Consider the following 20,039-nt stretch of genomic DNA (forward strand, 5'->3'; position numbering starts at 1 on the left):
AATAAATTAGCTCAAAATATCCTTATCTCTCCCAAAACTACCCCAAAAGAAATCAAAGACATGTTTGCTGTCAACAAAGCCGATTGAGCACAGGGACCCACCTGTTACACCTTGGAAATTTCATGTCGTCGTGTAGTGAATGAACCAATATGAGCTTAAGGTTAACAGGAAGTTCTTAAGACTATAAGACGGATATTTAGTGGTCTAAGAATGCATACGTTAAGATTTTGAAGTTATATGAATTGATGAAATAAGCATTGATAAGGACAAGTGGAGTATAAGTGGGGTTTAGGAAAGGTTTCGTAAATTATTGCGTTAAGGATTGTTTGGTAAAGCCTTGAGGATGAGTTATAGGGATGTATAGATTATTAATGAAGTATTAAACAAGTGTCAAGAAGGTTCCATAAGGATTGGAGATCAAACGAGTCAACGAGAACGAACTTCGGAAAGCTGGGCATTATACGACCAGTATGCCGTATAAAACATACTGACCGTATGTCCAACCGTATGTTCTGCCCAGAATGAGGGTCTTCACTGGACCAAACATACGGTCCAGACATACGATCAGTATAAAATGTACGGACCGTATGTTGGTCTGTATGTTCGTGTCGGGTCAGATTTTAAAATGATATAAGGACCCTCTCTCTCATTTATATCATTTCATTTCTCCTCTCCACACCTCAAGAACACTCTAGAATCCTATCCACTATTCACCCACAAGAACCCAAGAGAAATCTATGATCAACTTCATCAAACCCACAAAATCAAGTGTATGAAACATATCAAAGTTCATCTAAACCAAGAAATTCCAACAAGAGTGGACTAGGGTTTTGGTGCAAGAAGAGAATTTCCACTCAAGGATTTCCATTATCTAAGGTGAGTTTTATGATCATTTCATATTTTTTAAGGTGTTGATAAGTTAAAACACTTGGATTGTAGAAGGATGTAGAAATTGGGTCATGAATGTTGGAATAGTGTCATTGTTGAGTAGTAGTTTGGAGTGAATTATGAATATTGATATGTTGTGATTATAAGTATGCTACAAGTGACATTTAGAACATGGGATAAGTATTATATGTGAGAAAACATGTAGCGAACTATGACCACGATTATGGAGGAATCGAAGTGGAATTGTGAAATGTGGATAACGTAGATGAATGATGATTTTTGTGTATAATATTGTGAATGTTGTGATGGATGTTGGGAGTTGATATGTAAATGAGGAAAGTTGTATAAACAAAGGAAATGCTTCCCAATTTTCTCTAGTAATAGTAACACGTTCATATAATCGATTAACTAATGTTGATGCGAATCCTCTTGAAGGTAGAAACCCGAGCATCGAAGGAGAACGATCGAGCGATAAAACTGTTAAACGAAAGAGGTATGTAAGGCTAGTCCCTTCTTTCCAAGGCATGACTTCTATGAGATGAATTTTCCTAATATTCCATAATCTTCCTAAACAAAGGAACTATGAGTCCATGACTGTAATGAGCTATATATGTATGAGATAAAGAAAAGAGATACGATACGAGCATGATAACGATGATGATGAATTTAAGTATAAAGAATCCTAGAGTAACATACGACGTCCATGAGTTTAATGATCCTAAGTATAGTTCCAGTGATGATTTTCCTTGTGTACACTCACCTTAAAATGCTAGTCCCTTCAAGGTGAGACATGACGATTATGACCACTCCATAACGTAGTTGGGGGTTCACGACCTTATGTCACCTCGACATAGCCATGGTTACCTCCAAGTTCTAATGTAGGATTAATGATGAATGTATGATGATGTTAAGTTATGATAAGATTATGATATGTCTATGAGATGTGTAATAATGATGAGTTATGATTGATGATATGACGATACGATTCCACCATGCCTAGTTGGCCGGGCATGTCACCGCGAAGGCGGGCTGCATACGATTCCACCGTGCCTAAATGGCCGGGCATGTCACCGCTAAGGCGGTCTGCTATGTTTACACCGAGCCTAGAGGGCCGGGCATGATCACTACTAGTGGGCGGCATATGATGGTTACCCGGACGCGGGTTAACGACGATGATTTATATGATACGATGATGTATGCGCTATGAAGATACATGTACTATGATTATATATATATGATATATTTATGAAATGTATCTACCCTTAAAAGTTACGCAGGTTGTATCTTCACCTTATGATTTATGATTTCTCTATCATGTTCATTTCATTCATGCCTTACATACTCAGTACAATGTTCGTACTGACGTCCGTTTTCTTTGGACGCTGTGTTCATGCCCACAGGTAGACAGGAAGATGATCTAGACTCGTAGAAGTTATCAGCAGATTTACAGGAGCACTCCATTACTCCGGAGGTGCTATTTGGTTTATTCTTTTGTGTATATATATGTATTTTGGGTATGACGGGGTCCTGTCCCATCCATATGTCTAGTACTCTAGTAGAGGCTCGTAGATACGCATGTGTGGGTCATATGGTCTCACGAAGTCCTCATTGTATATATGTATTATTTTGATAGCCGAAGGGCTTATGTATATTAAGGTAGTTTATGTTCCAAATGAAAAATGATTTTCTTATGATTATGAGCACATGAATATTAAAGAAGGGTATAATGAGTATGATGAGTAATAGAATGAGTGGTGCTTGGTGGTTAGCCCCGGGTATCCGTCATGGCCCTATGTCGGGTCGTGACACCACCATAGCCTTTAGAGAGTTATATGGTAGGTATTCATCCAAACAGGGGTATGAGAACAACATCCTTGAGTTTTCCTCATTCCAGTCCTGGGAAGCTAACCAGGAATTAGCCTTTATTACCTGCCTATTGAGAACTATCGTATTTCCACAAAATGCCTCCCTAGCTATTGATACCCGAAGTTTCTTTGTTGCCCATGCTGTTCTTAAGGGAGTTACAACAAATGGGCTTACCAAATATTTTGACATCATCCCTATTATCCTATCAGACATATATCGAGCTTTGGGAGAGCGCCACAACCATTATTATTATTTCCAAGGTTGCAACCTCTTAGTCCAATAGTGGATACTTAAGCATTTGGATAAGAGCGGTTTATCGACCAGCCGAGATCCAACCCTGAGAGAGGATGACTTTGGAGTCGCTGCTATACCTTGTGGGGTTCATGATAAAAGAGGATGGGCTTACATCTTTTCTAGACTAAGAGAAGAACATATTAGGAGGGTACTTGATTTTTATTCCCAAACTGTTTGCGTCAAGAGCCGTAGGCGTCCATAACTACCGCTTATGGGCATTATGGGAATCAGACCCTACGCACCATTGAGAGTTCTTAGACAGTTTGGTCTGAGACAGGTTATTCCAAATGTTGGTAATATGGGAGAGTTTGTACGAGATTATGAAAAGAGTCGTATCGAAGGTATAAAAGATGCTCAGAAAGATTGGAAGAATGTGATAAAATAAGATAAGTTGGATAAAGATCCAAACAATCCAAGTCACGATGAAAATTACTGCGAGTGGCTTAGGGCCGAGTTAGCTGGTACTGTCGCTCCAGGGCCATATCTGTGCAAATTTCCCGAGAATAGGGAAGTCGCGAATGCAATTCAAGTCAGAAGAATGAAACGACGAATAGAAGGAAGAGAAATGGATCATCAAGCGAAGATAGAATATGAGCAAAAGATAATTAAGAGTTTGATAGACAAGGCAGACGCTTCATTGAAGAGCTTGGAATGGCTTGACACTTTTGTCAAAGAAGCCATCGATACAGGGACGTCATTTCTAGATGATCAGAGGGTCAGTGGATTGGGACAGCATTGATGCTAGCCCACGTAGCCATTCAGACCGCCCTTAGAAGGGCCAAAAAGGTGCGAGATGATAGAGAGCAGATTTCTGTCCATGGAGTGGACTTTTTCTAATTATTGCGTTTACTTTAAAAAGCCTTGTAATCCCACTTGGGAAAATATCATTAATGAAAAGCACTGGGATTTTATTTTTGGGAACAATATATTTGTTTTACATATGGCACAATTCTGCTTCATACGCTAGTAGCCTTGGAGCAACGAGGTATAGAAAAACGAATTATATTATCTAAATGCTTATTTGATATAACTGTTGTGTGTGAAAATCATATATATTGTTGAAACTCTTGGTTGGTCCACATTTCGGTCACTACCAAAAAGAAAACCAAAGAAAATAACCACCAAAACCAATTTGGCTCCACTTTTAAAAGGTTGATTTGCTAATAGGAAATGGAGACTCCAAACAGCATGAGTGCAACTTCGCCTTACGTCAACCTAGTCAGTGAAGACGAGGGCGCGGAAGCAACAAGTGAGAAAAACCGACAACGGGGTGATAGAATGGCCCTAGCCACTACTAGAATGAAAGAGGCTGTACAAACTACTAAGGCAGCCAATGAAAAAATGAGGTAAGCAGAAACTCTCCTGGCTTATGTTGAGAAACTAACAAAGCAACACCCTACCAATCAAGTAAAAAAGGGAAAGGCACCTGAAGCTCCACTCGGGAGTTATGTCCTACTCAATCAACAAGAAGGGCTTGACCCCATACCAGATGGATATGACGAACTACTTATTCCCAATCTGAAAGTCTATGGAGACCCGCGCGAGTCTCAGCTCGAAGAGCCTCCTGTTTCAGGCACAATTGTTCTTAAAGGAACAAGATCACACAATTGGGCTACACCAGTAGAGTTGTCGAAACAAGAACTCTTGGAGACTTTGGGAAGCGTTGGAGTGTACACACAAAGCCCAAATTTGTTGCCACCATGCGCTCCTTCTGTGGGTTATAGAAAGTGTCTACCACCAAGGTCAGTCAGGTCATACGGCCAACGAGTGCGGAGCATTGGAAAGGAAGCTTATCCAATGGATTGACCAAGGGACAATTAGCCAACTGTGGGGGCCCCACTCTCTCCAAACTCATGGCCAACAAAACAATATCAAAGGTTAGGTTCTGGAGAAGCGACTTTTCCAAATTTGAGGAGTCATACACCAGGATCCACTCCCTACTATGTAGCGTGAAATAGATAAGAGTAGTGCCGCAAACCTATCAGGATCGCCCAGGATCACCGAAAGAAAGGGTTTGTGTGTATCACCATGGCCGCCCCGACCATGACATTGAAGAATGTGTGAATTTAAAGCTTGAGCTGGAACGCCTCGTTAATGAAGGTCATGTTTGGATTGTCACGGGACGATGAGGATAGAAGATGAAGATAGAGAAGACAATGAAAACCTATTTTGTATGGTTGGGTAGAAAAACATAAGTATCCCTTTACTGATTTAAATAAGATAAAGCATCCCTTTCCCTTTTTATGTAAACAGAACCACGCCGACCTGATGTTCCGTTGGGGATACGTGGGAAGCCTACTTAAGGCCTGGTCAGGGTAGAAAAACTAAGTTTCGAGTAGTATAGGAAAAACTTACGTATGGACCTGATTTCCCTTTGGTGGGATACGTAGGCAGTCTATTTAAGACTCGGTCCTTTTATAATAAAAATCCAAATCCCCCTTAGTATAGGATGGGTAGAAGCAAATCAACCATAAAAACTACTTACCAAAAAATCAGTATTCTTGAAAATACAAAAAGACCAAAATACCCTTGGAATGTGAATCAATCAAGAGTGGAAATAAAATATATGATTCTATGTGCTTGTCACGACCCGTCTAGAGGGCCGCGACGAGCGCCCGGTGCTAGCCCACCCGGGCACCCCTTGACTCCCTTTATACTTACGTCTAGGTGAACCACATAAATTAACATGCATTCCTATGCATCAATCGCATTAGTCCCATTGGACGACAATATCTTTAAATCATCATTGACATCTATGCCACATCAAATGTACATAAGCCGGCAAGGCTACCAAAAGATATACAAAATATAGGCCGACAAGGCCGGACATGTCTACCCATATACACGTGACTACGAGCCTCTAAGAAGAGTATAACATATCACCTGAGCGGGACAGGACCCGCTATGCCCATAATTATATACACAAAAGAATAAGTACCCAAAAGCTACGGCTCCGAATGAAATGGAGCTCTGCTATGAAATCTCTGAGAAAGAAGCTATGGATCAAGTATGTCTCCCTGTGCACCTGCGGGCATGACGCAGCGTCCACAAACAAAAGGACGTCAGTACGAAGAATGTACTGAGTATGTAAAGCATGATCAACATCGATATAGAAGCATAATGAATAACATGTGAAGTTGCATAGGGGAGGAGACAATAATATCATCATCATGGCACTTACTTACTTTCCATAGAGACATTCCGTTTCTATTGCGTATCCGCATACATATACCCATATCCGTACTTGGTTACCCTCATGATCATTTACATCTCATAGTCATAACATATTCGTACTCTTAATGATGTCATATACATAGCATATACATATATATAGGCATACGTAGCGTACCCGTTCATAGAGGTTCGGTGTTTCATACATACTTGGCCAACCAAGGCTCAAGGTTATATCTACCAGGCCCTACCAAGGCTTTAGGGTTATCCTTACCATCTGCAGATGTGTGCGCGCATTACGTAATCGTATACATACATATACATATATTCTACCCGGCGTTATAAGCTCGGGGTTTCATTATAGCCCTTCATAGGCACACATAAGTATAATAGCCCATAGGTACCTTTAGCATCATTATTATTATCATTAACATTTCTATCATCATTATCATCGTTACTTCTATCTTATAGGCTTACTCGTCACATGAGGAGCGTAGTACAATCGTAGTACATATCAAGGATTATGAGTTTACGAGCTCGGAAGATCAATCATTTGAAGACAACATACTCATATAGAGGATTTAGAAATTTGGCAAAAGAACCATGCCTTATGAAAGAAGGGTTAGCCTTACATACCTTTACGTCGAACTATTCTACACTTGCTCGTACTCCTCCGATGCTCACGTTTCTACCTTCATTAAGGTCATACTATCATTAGAATCGATAACTAGCACACATGACTAAAGCTAGAGAAAATCGGACAACATCTCCTTTATTTATGCAACATTTGTCCATATCGTAATTCAACTCCCAAGGGTCAACAATACATTCTTAGTATCATAACAATAGCCATTAATCATCTACATTATCCACATTATCTAGGTTTCTCAATTTACTTTCATTTGTCCATGTTCATGGTCACAACACCCAACTTCGTCTGTCCATTTACACGTCTATTTCATGGTCTTAACGTCGTTTATAACACATTCATGTCACAACACAACAACAATCATGATTCAACTCAAACTATGTCTCAAAGCGTCACTATTCATCATTCATAACCCTTCTTGCTATACTCTTCTAATGACCAAGCATTTCAACTCTCAAATACCTTAAACAATATATAAGTACCATGAATCTTACCTTAAATGTTGTAGGAACAAGCCTTTGTTGATAATACTCCACTTGAGCAAAAACCCTAGTTTTTCTCCATTTGGATTCCTTGACTTAGATGATCTTTAATGGGCTTGCTTACTCTTGACTCACTTGTTTTGTATTGTTGATGACTTATAATTCTTGAAAACTTGTATAATAAATGTAGAGAGATGTTTTATAGAGAAGGGGTGTGATATAGAAGTGAAATGAAATAAGCCTTGGTCCCCTTATTTAATGACTTGAAAATCTGATTTTGAAGTGCACAGTGGTCGTAAATGTGGTTTACGGTCTGTATTGCCTTTTACGGACCGTCCTTCGTGGTCGTTTTTAACCATAACAGAACCAGAAACTCAGGCAGCAACATGGTGATTTACGACCATGGTTTACGGACCGTAAATCACTTTACGGTCCGTATTCCAGGTCATATTTTACCATTTGATCAATTGGCAAAAAGTTGAAGTTTTGAATGCCAAAATACAACTGGCCAGTTTACGGACCGTATACCATTTTACGGTCCGTATTTCACTTTACGACCAACTGGCCAGTTTGCAAACCTGTAACTTTTCACATCTCTAGACTTCTCATTCGAATCATTCACATCCATTTACATACATTGCTCATCTCACACCTCGCCATATCTTAACCAACTTTCTCGCCTTACATCAGATGCCTTCGAAATCTCGCTTAGGGCCATCAAACGTCATTTCTTACTCGTGAAACATCATGCACTCGCACCCATCACTAGTTCAGTCACTTGCGTACCAACAGAAGATTTTCCGAGGTGTAACAGTGCTATAAACTAATATTTTGTGTTTCGTGGTTAAATCTAATGCTAACTTGGGAGCTTTTGAGTTGTTTTCTCTTATAGAAACGGTTCGGTTCGCTGGCACTAGTTACTCGATCAAAAGCTGCCGCAACGTCCTTAGACCCTCAAGAAGAAAACATGCCTGAGACTCCAACAGCGAACATAAATGCTTTAGTCGAAGGTACCCCAACAGTTGACATAGCTGGAATGCCTTTAGAAGAGGATGTCGTTCTGCTGATGAGACAATTGGCTAAACCCAGAGAAAAAGCAGACCGCTTGAGGGCGAGAAAGAAAATACTACTAATGATGAGGTTAGGAGACCTCCACCCACTTTCCCAAATTTGGATTTACCCTGATCATTTCCCTCAAACCCAGAATGGGGCTACTTTTCAAACTCCATTACGCTGGAATACCACCCACGTGGAGAATTCCTCCCACCAAACCCCGGCTTTTCAAACACCTGCTCATGCTATAAAGGCAAATGCTTATCAAGCCCCTAGGGTATTAGAAGTTCCGGTGATTCACCTCGTGCAACCAAATGTCACCTTCCAAGACCATGTCACCCATATTGACTCTTCGCCAGAACTAGAGAATATGGAAATGTGCTTTGAAGCAAGAATAGACAAGATCAAGAAAGAGATGGGGAAGAAAATTGCTGAATTGGAACATGGCTCTAAGAAGAAAGAAGGGTTGAGACACTCTGACTTGTGCATACATCCCGACCTGGGTTTTCCTGAAGGCTTTAAAATTCCCAAATTTGATCACTATAATGGGTCAGGCAATCCCAGAGCCCACTTGAGGGCTTACTGCGACTAGTTGGTTGGAATTGGCGGAAATAAAGCTCTGCTCATGAGGTTGTTTAGTCCAAGCCTGTCAGGAACAACTATGGAATGGTTCATCTCTAAAGATATATGGAAAACATGGGAAGAAATGCAAAGTTCATTCATGGAAAGATTCCGCTTCAATGTGGAAAATGTGATTGATTGCTTCTCATTGGAGAAAATTCATCAGAAATCGACTGAAACCTGTCGAGAATATACTAGTCATTGGAGAGATGAAGCTGTCATGACCCGGCTAGGGCCATGACGGGTACCCGAGGTAACCACCGAGCACTACTCATTCTATTACTCATTCTGCGTACAGTCGTATTTCTTATGCTCATAATCGTAGGAAAACCATTTTTCATTTGAAACATAATTACCTTTATACACATAAGACCTTCGGCTATCAAAATAATGTACGTACAATAAGGACATTGTGAGACCATACTACCCACACATACGTATCTATGAGCCTCTACTAGAGTACTAGACATATGGACGGGACAGGACCCCGCCGTGCCCAACATACATATACATAAAACAATAAGCAATGGTACCTCCGGCATAATGGAGTGCTCTCAAGGCCTGCTAACAGCTCCTACGAGTCTAGATCACCTCCCTGTCTACCTGTGGGTATGAACACAGTGTCCAAATAAAACAGACGTCAGTACGAACATTGTACTGAGTATGTAAGGCAACAACAATAAAAACACATCAATGAAATAAGGAAGCATCAAATGAGGAGCAACCTGTAACTGACTATCAATTATATAAGAAATAATTCTGGCTTACTCTGTAATCATCATCATATCATGTATGCATATATGTATAAGCTGCCCTACCATATAGGTACGGTGGAATAATCATTAGTCGACGTCCAGGCCTCCCGCGTTCGGGGTACCATCTCATGCTGCCCACTAGTGGTGTCTGCCCATGCCTTTTAGACATGGTGTATACGCTGTCCGCTTTAGCGGTGTCTGCTCGGCCATATAGGCATGGTGTGATATCATCATGTACATCTCATAGACTTATCATAATCTTATCATGCTATTATCATAATGCATGCCAAGGAACTCAAAGACAACTATACTTTATCGAGGTGACATAAGGTTGTGAACCCCCGATTCCATTATGGAGCATTCATAAGCATTCTGCCTCACCTTGAAGGAATTAGCATATAAGGTGAGTGTATACAATAAACAACATTAATGGATCGTAGTCAACATCGTTAGCTTTGTAGAAACACCATGCCATGAACTCTAGACTCTTTAGACTTAAGCTCATCATCTTCATTATCGTGCTCATAATTTATCTCTTATCTTTATCTCATCTGACTATTCATGAACATAGACTCTTAGGTTCCGGAATATAAGAAAGTCATGGAGAGGTAGGCAAAATAATATCATAGATATCATATAAGGATCAGTAGCTTTGTAGGAATGTCATATCATGAGCTTTAGAACTTCTAGACTTAGATTCATCATCATTATTGTTATGCTCGTAACGTGTCTCTTTTCTTTATCTTGTATGAAGCTCTTTATGATCATAGACTCATAATTTCCGATATGTAGGAAAATCATGGAAAGATAGAAGGATTCATGTTATAGGAGTCATGCCTTAGAAAGAAGGGACTAAACTTACATACCTCTTCCGTTTAACAATTCCATCGCTTGATTGTTCTCCTTTAATGCTCACGTTTCTACCTTCAAGAGAAATCACATTAACATTAGCTAATCGATTATATGAACATGCTTACTAAAGCTAGAAAAAATTGGACAACATCTCCTTTATTTATACGACTTCCTTCATATCATATATCAACTCCCAAACATCAATAATAATGTCACACCCCGATCTTACTAGGGTGTGATGGGCACCCGACCCCATACCCGGAGCTGAGCGAACCCGCTGACTCTTATTACCCACATAGTCTCTTTTGAACTCTTAAATCAAATATAATGAAATACATAGTAAAGCTTTCGAAATCTTTCTTTTCATCGTACTCAATTCAAATATAATCTATGATCGTATGGACTTTATAACATAACATAAAATGACACATACGCTGGTGGAGCCGTTTACAATACCGACACTCTATACCCACGACTCTGTCTGCAAAGTCTCTAACATTAATCAGACATCATAGCACACATACTCTGACTCGGCAGCACTCCAGGGACAAGTGGAGCTTGCCAACTCCGCTGAAACGTCTTCTATAATAGGCTCAGCTCATCTGGGTGTACCTGCGCGGCATGAAACGCAGCCCCCCGAAGAAAGGGGGTCAGTACGAGCAATGTACCGAGTATGTAAGGCCTGAATAGTAACATAGTAAGAGATGTAATTATCAACAACAACAGAATAAAGATATAGAACACATCATGAGATAAAAGGGTAACCTGTACATCTGAGTGCCTCTTAGGGCGGATGCCATGCATGCTTAGCTTTCCTTTGAAAACATTTCTTTTTCATATACATAGAAAATAGAACATGTCATAGCGCCGAACAACGTCGGCTCCTCCACATATGTCCCGCGTCCGGGACAATATTAACCGATGTGGGATTTGCCTGAACCAATGTGGGATTTGCCTAAACCAATGTGGGATTTGCCTAAGGCAAGCCTTATACTCACCCCTACTCTGGGACTCAGCGTTCTTGCTGAGGTTTGCCCCACCACCGGCTCCGATACCAATTGATCAGGTGGTTACGCGTATATAACGCTCTGGCCCTTTCCCATATTCCCCATATACATATACATATACATATATCATATAAGCAGCATGCAGGAGAGCCCAAAGAAAGTCATGTATCTATCGGAGTGACGTAAGGTCAGTAACCTCCGATTATATTATGGAATAATCATCGTGGCCTTGTCTCACCTTGAAGGAACAATTATTATAAGGTGAGACTATCAACGAATAACAACGTTAAGTGAACATAGAATAAGATCATAACCACGTTTCGAGTCACTCCGAGTTAGTATAAGAAAGTTATGGACATTGCCCCTTGCAAAAAAAAAACCTTTAAACATAAAATCATTTCATCATAGCCATCGTAGACATATTCTCATCCTTGACATCATCATTGTCATTGTAAAACATATCCATCGTCTTTATCATAAGAGCTCACATAATCACAAGCTTTGGTTTGGAAAATACGAATATTTTGGAAAACACTTATGGATTATCAGGAAGGAAATCATGCCTTGGAATCTTAGACTTTTAACTTTTGATAACAAGGAAAATATGGAAACATTTATGAAATTATAACCTAGGGATCATGCCTTTGAAAGAAAGGGACGAGCCTTAACATACCTGTTCCACGTCCTATTCGCTACGCTTAATTGTCCAAGCTCGTTATCGCTAGTCTACATTCAAGAAGATTGACGCAATCATTAGACTCATCACTATATACTTGTCTTAATCCTTTAAATGAATTCATTTATAATCTGCCGAAATTTCGGCAGCATCTCACCTGTAAATACACCATCCCCGAGAATCTGACTCGGCCAATTTTATCAACAACAATACCAACAATCATACCAACAACATCAACAATCAATTCAAGACGCACTCTAACATTAATTACCTTTGTCATACAATTCAACGACATTTCATTTTTATTCAATTCAATTCACATAACATTCAAAACGACTCAATCAACACACTACTTCACCCGACACTTTCCAAATTCAACAAGAACAATAACAACTTATTTCCTTCTTTCAAATTCAATCGCCACAACCCAACTTACAATCTCCCAAACAAATGTCTCACTTCCAAATTCATGAATTATGTCAACAACCCATACATTAACAAATTTATTCTTACCAATATAAAAAACCATACTAATATCGCATTAACTTCTTCAATAATCCACAAATGATTAAAAATTCATTTCAGGCCACCAAACCTTAATTCTACATCACATAATCCATAACAACAACAACTAACATACTAAGTAAAATCATATCACCATACCCAACTAGGGCAGCCCCTATACGGCCACCACCACACACCCACACATTTCATGAATCTCATCCAATTCCACACACAACAATATGCATAAATCATCCATAACACATGTAAAGGAGGATTGAACCTTACCTTTGTCCTTTGACTCCTTCACTTGGCTAGGCTTATGAATTGCACAAATGAGTGCTTTGCTTATTCCAACAACTACTCCATGTTAATAAGGACCTTTCAATTAGTTGAAATGCTAGGATAAAATATTTTATTTTTTTGATCATCTCCCGTGGTTCATGTTCGGCCAACCATGACCGAACACCCTCCTTGCTCTTTTTTTTTCTCTCCAACTTCTTATGTTGCAAGAAAATGAACCCTCTAGATGATTTGTTCTTGCTACCACACATATATATATATAAGGCTTCTACCAATCCAAAGGGAACACATGCCCCCCTTCTCCAAGCTTCTTCAATTGTTTTCTTGAATTGAAAAAAGATGAACTAATCTTAATTTGTCATCACTTGCCCATGTATATTCTATATATATATATATATATATATATATATATATATATATATATATATATATATATATATATATATATATATATATATATATATATATATATATATATATATATTTTCTACTATTTCAAGTAGACACATGGCCCTTCTCCCTTTTTCTTGAAATTTCTTAAAATAGAAAATATGACTACTTGGCTTATGTAACAAGCTTGGTTCATACATATATTTATAATTAGCCTTATTAAATAAAAATGTGGACATATACTTATATGCCACACGGCCAACTTGAGTTCCTCAAAAATTTTCAAGACTTCTTGTGAAATTCCCATTTTGCCCCTAGCCTTCCGCAATATTACCGTGAGCCATTTTGTGAATTTTCCTTTTCGCCCTTAGCCTTTCTCAATATTTCCATACTAATAATATTCATAAAAACTTGTACATTAAAATAATTTTGGAAGATGGTCATTCCCTGAACTTACCACGACTACCTTGAAATATCCGAACGTACAAAATACGGGATATAACATCCTCCCCCCCTTTAGAACATTCGTCCTCGAATGTTCAACTGATCTTTTGGGGTGTCATGATACTTCGGGAGGGTCCCTTTTATAGTCGTTCTTCTCTTTATGCCCATTCCTTATCCCTCACCCTATTCTCCTTATACTCGAACTCCTGGGTCTTTACACGAGTCCTCATTCTGCGTCACGGTTTTTTTTTCCATTGCTCCAACTTATTATCCTTGTCCTTCCCAAGTCATTTCTTGTCACAAATATACTTGTCTTCGATTTCTTTGTATTGGCGCTCGCTTCGTCTATCGTTATCCTTGTTAGCTCTCCAGTGTGGATTCCTCACAAATATGGTCGAGTATCGCTTCACGTCGATGATTCATATAATTTCATTCATAAGCACTGCGTCCTTTCTTTCCTTCAAAAATTTCCAAGTTACCAATCGTTGATACTTTCGTTATAATAGTCGTTGTCATCCGAAATATCCTTTGAGTCTGATATAATATGTTCTCCCCCCCTTTATAAGGGGCTCCTTATACGCCAACAGTATTCGAGTACCTTCATCTTTCTTTCCAACTTGTACATACCCTGTTGTCTCGAGCGTCCTGCTACTTTTGCTCTTAGAACAAAATCCTTTCAGTTTACACTTTTTTTATCCTTGCTCATCGAACTCTTAACTATATTTATGATGATATGACCGAGCGGTTTCTCATGTACATTCCTCGCATTTCGTTCCATTTCTTCTAAGATCAAAACCTTCAGACTTCGCATGATTTCTTATTCCATACCATTATCTTCCCAATTAGCAGTGTTGTCTCATTATCCTTATTCTTTCCTTGACGCGTAATCAGGTTCCTATCGCTAATTCGTTAAGGTATTCTTCTTACGCCTATGGTTAGAGGTTTCCAATTGCCCTGCGCCTAAACGCTCTCCTCTTCCTTCGACCAACCTATTTGTATAATTTTCCTACTTTCTTCCTTAACCTCCCTTAGGTTTCTTCCTCCTTGAGCACCTTTCTTTCGACACTTTGATCTCTTTGTTTTCCATCTACTCACTCTCTTTCCTTTCCAAATACCGCTGTATTAAAACTTTCCAATCTTAACCTGTAGTGAAAATGACATCAATTTACATTGTAACACTTATATCATTTATTCTTGCTGTCACCCGATCTTCGGTACCCTTACGTGATTAATACCTTCCTTACCATAGCGCCGGTTGCTGGAGCTCACATGTCCACCGATACAATCATATGTGGGATACCCTACGCCTTCATATATATACATATACTTACTATCAACTAGCCCAAAACATACTTCCAAACGCAATTCAAGCCTATCAAAATTTCCAGAGCTGTGACGCACTTTTTGTCTCTTCTCCAGTCTAGCCTACCTTGTTTTACGCGACCCCTTAAGGTTTCCAGCCATTCCATATACTCTAGTTTACCTTAGGTTACTCTAACTTCTCATTTGTCTCTTATGTCTGGATATATAGAATTTTTTGCATACTTCCCAGGGGGTCACCTATCCTGAAATTGCTCCCACCTTAGCACGCTTAACCTCGAAACTTTGATGAAATCCGGTGCCCTAATGCTGATATAACCGCGTCCACTTCCTCACATGACCTTTATTACATGATCTGGAGCAAGTCGAGGTCTTATAGATTCCGAGACATTCCCATAACACGTCATTCCCTTTAAAATTACTATTTTACCCTTCACCTTTGTGTATCACTACCTTTCGTCCTAGATTCCCCGATTCCCGATGGTAGTGATCGCACCTTCATCGCCATGCCAAATCCATAACCTTTCTGAAACAACTCATCCCACTTATCGTCCGTTCACGATATTTCCTTTCCACGCTTCCTTCTGTTAAACGTACTTAACTAAATGACCTGATTTTTGAACAATTTCGACATAATCTCCTTTGCAATCCTTACTATTCCAAATCTGTACGCAGCAAATATCGACAATACCTTACAGGGCATACATACGTATACGACACATCTCATCCATCCAGAGCCTCCAGTTTCAGGTAACAGGACAGAATATCAATACTTACCCCTATGACTTTCCATATCGCTTCTCACCTTCTTCCGTCGTAGGTAAGGCTTGTATACGGAATCACATTTTCCTATGACTTGGCTCTATCGCACGATCTAAGACAGAAAGAAGGTCAACAATACCTAGATGTCCCGCAGCCTCCTGTTTATAAATGTGGCCGGCTTCACACCCATAAACAGGACTCTACTAGACACGACTTTGCAGACAACCCCTAGGACGACCTGCTCTGATACCACTTTGTCACACCCCGATCTTACTAGGGTGTGATGGGCACCCGACCCTATACCCGGAGCCGAGCGAACCCGCTGAATCTTATTACCCACATAGTCTCTTTTGAACTCTTAAATCAAATATAATGAAATACATAGTAAAGCTTTCGAAATCTTTCTTTTCATCGTACTCAATTCAAATATAATCTATGATCGTATGGACTTTATAACATAACATAAAATGACACATAGGCTGGTGGAGCCGTTTACAATACCGACACTCTATACTCACGACTCTGTTTGCAAAGTCTCTAACATTAATCAGACATCATAGCACACATACTCTGACTCGGCAACACTCCAGGGACAAGTGGAGCTTGCCAACTCCGCTGAAACGTCTTCTATAATAGCCTCAGCTCATCTGGGTGTACCTGCGCGGCATGAAACGCAGCCCCCCGAAGAAAGGGGGTCAGTACGAGCAATGTACCGAGTATGTAAGGCCTGAATAGTAACATAGTAAGAGATGTAATTATGAACAACAACAGAATAGAGATATAGAACACATCATGAGATAAAAGGGTAACCTGTACATCTGAGTACCTCTTAGGGCGGATGCCATGCATGCTTAGCTTTCCTTTGAAAACATTTCTTTTTCATATACATAGAAAATAGAACATTTCATAGCGCCGAACAACGTCGGCTCCCCCACATATGTCCTGCGTCCGGGACGATATTAACCGATGTGGGATTTGCCAGAACCAATGTGGGATTTGCCTAAGGCAAGCCTTATACTCACCCCCCACTCTGGGACTCAGCGTTCTTGCTGAGGTTTGCCCCACCATTGGGTTTGCCCCACCACCGGCTCCGATACCAACTGATCAGGTGGTTACGCGTATATAACGCTCTGGCCCTTTCCCATATTCCCCATATACATATACATATACATATATCATATAAGCAGCATGCAAGAGAGCCCAAAGAAAGTCCTGTATCTATCGGAGTGACGTAAGGTCGGTAACCTCCGATTATATTATGGAATAATCATCGTGTCCTTATCTCACCTTGAAGGAACAATTATAATAAGGTGAGACTATCAACGAATAACAACGTTAAGTGAACATAGAATAAGATCATAACCACGTTTCGAGTCACTCCGAGTTAGTATAAGAAAGTTATGGACATTGCCCCTTGCAAAAAAAAAAACCTTTAAACATAAAATCATTTCATCATAGCCATCGTAGACATATTCTCATCCTTGACATCATCATTGTCATTGTAAAACATATCCATCGTCTTTATCATAAGAGCTCACATAATCACAAGCTTTGGTTTGGAAAATACGAATATTTTGGAAAACACTTATGGATTATCTGGAAGGAAATCATGCCTTGGAATCTTAGACTTTTTAACTTTTGATAACAAGGAAAATATGGAAACATTTATGAAATTATAACCTAGGGATCATGCCTTTGAAAGAAAGGGACGAGCCTTAACATACCTGTTCCACGTCCTATTCGCTACGCTTAATTGTCCAAGCTCGTTATTGCTAGTCTACATTCAAGAAGATTGACGCAATCATTAGACTCATCACCATATACTTGTCTTAATCCTTTAAATGAATTCATTTATAATCTGCCGAAATTTCGGCAGCATCTCCCCTGTAAATACACCATCCCCGAGAATCTGACTCGGCCAATTTTATCAACAACAATACCAACAATCATACCAACAACATCAACAATCAATTCAAGACGCACTCTAACATTAACTACCTTTGTCATACAATTCAACGGCATTCCATTTTTATTCAATTCAATTCACATAACATTCAAAACGACTCATTCAACACACTACTTCACCCGACACCTTCCAAATTCAATAAGAACAATAACAACTTATTTCCTTCTTTCAAATTCAATCGCCACAACCCAACTTACAGTCTTCCAAACAAATGTCTCACTTCCAAATTCATGAATTATGTCAACAACCCATACATTAACAAATTTATTCTTACCAATATAAGAAACCATACTAATATCGCATTAACTTCTTCAATAATCCACAAATGATTAAAATTCATTTCAAGCCACCAAACCTTCATTCTACATCACATAATCCATAACAACAACAACTAACATACTAAGTAAAATCATATCACTATACCCAACTAGGGCAGCCCCTATACGGCCACCACCACACACCCACACATTTCATGAATCTCATCCAATTCCACACACAACAATATGCATAAATCATCCATAACACATGTAAAGGAGGATTGAACGTTACCTTTGTCCTTTGACTCCTTCACTTGGCTAGGCTTATGAATTGCACAAATGAGTGCTTTGCTTATTCCAACAACTACTCCATGTTAATAAGGACCTTTCAATTAGTTGAAATGCTAGGAGAAAATATTTTATTTTTTTGATCATCTCCCATGGTTCATGTTCGGCCAACCATGGCCGAACACCCTCCTTGCTCTTCGTTTTTTTTCTTTCTCGCCAACTTCTTATGTTGCAAGAAAATGAACCCTCTAGATGATTTGTTCTTGCTACCACACACATATATATATAAGGCTTCTACCAATCCAAAGGGAACACATGCCCCCCTTCTCCAAGCTTCTTCAATTGTTTTTCTTGAATTGAAAAAAGATGAATTAATCTTAATTTGTCATCACTTGCCCATGTATATATATGTATTTTATGCTATTTCAAGAAGACACATCGCCCTTCTCCCTTTTTCTTGAAATTTCTTAAAATAGAAAATATGACTACATGGCTTATGTAACAAGCTTGGTCCATACGTATATTTATAATTAGCCTTATTAAATAAAAATGTGGACATATACTTATATGCCACATGGCCAACTTGACTTCCTCAAAAATTTTCAAGACTTCTTGTGAAATTCCCATTTTGCCCCTAGCCTTCCGCAATATTACCATGAGCCATTTTGTGAATTTTCCTTTTCGCCCTTAGCCTTTCTCAATATTTCCATACTAATTATATTCATAAATAATATTCATAACAACTTGTACATTAAAATAATTTTGGAAGATGGTCATTCCCTTTACTTACCACGACTACCTTGAAATATCCGAACGTACAAAATACGGGATATAACAAATAACAATACTCTTTATTCACATACATTATCCTCACTTCTCAATTCACTTCCAATCATCCATATCCATGGTCATAGCACACGATTACATTCATTCATATACAATGTCTATCCCATGTTCTTAACATCATTTATAACATAACCATAATCACAACACATCAAGAATCATGACTCAATCCAAGCTATTACTAAAAAATGACACTTTTCCCACATTCATGACCCATTTTCTGTACCCTTCTACAATCCAAGTGTTTCAACTTTTCAATACCTTAAACAACATAGAATGATCATAAAACTTACCTTAGAAAGTGTAGGAATAAGCGTTGAGCGGAAAAACTCCTCTTACACCAAAACGCTAGTTCTCTTCCATTGGAATTTCTTGACTTGGATGAAGTCTAATGAGTTTGTTACACTTGATTTCCTTGGTCTGATGAAGTTGATCCTTGCTCTCTCTTGGATTCTTATAGGTGAAGTGTGGAGAAATGTTTTAGAGAGTTCTAGAGAGAAGGGGAGTGAAGGGGAAAATGAAAATAATGAACTTGGGTCCTTTATTTAAAACTAAAAATGCTGTCCCGACACACTTATACGGACAAACATACGGTCCGTACAATTTATACGGTCTGTATGTGTGACCGTATAATGGTTCCAGCAGAGGCGC

The sequence above is a fragment of the Lycium barbarum genome, chromosome 4, assembly GCF_019175385.1.
Source record: "Lycium barbarum isolate Lr01 chromosome 4, ASM1917538v2, whole genome shotgun sequence".
Classification (NCBI taxonomy): Eukaryota; Viridiplantae; Streptophyta; class Magnoliopsida; order Solanales; family Solanaceae; genus Lycium; species Lycium barbarum.